Consider the following 384-nt stretch of genomic DNA (forward strand, 5'->3'; position numbering starts at 1 on the left):
CACACACACACACACACACACACACACCACACACACGCGCACACCACACCCACACACACACACACACACACACACACACACACACACACACGCACGCACACACACATCGTCTGCGCTGTACGGCACGGGTACAGGCATGAATATATCAGAGCAAGCATCTCCGGCGACAATGCGCCGACCAACATAATGGCAGCAAACGAGCGATTGTCGATGGAACAGGTCGCCGAATTCTCCCCCTCCCCCTCTTCTTACTCCCTCTTCTCTCTCTATATAGATATATATCTCTCTCCCTCCCCCCTTTTACTCCCTCCTCTCGCTCTCTCTCTCTCTCTTTCTCTCTTGCGCACTCTCTCTCTCTCTTTCTCTCTTCCCTCTCTCTCTCTC

This window comes from Priapulus caudatus, unplaced genomic scaffold (genome assembly GCF_000485595.1).
Source record: "Priapulus caudatus unplaced genomic scaffold, Priapulus_caudatus-5.0.1 Scaffold2153, whole genome shotgun sequence".
NCBI lineage: Eukaryota > Metazoa > Priapulida > Priapulimorpha > Priapulimorphida > Priapulidae > Priapulus > Priapulus caudatus.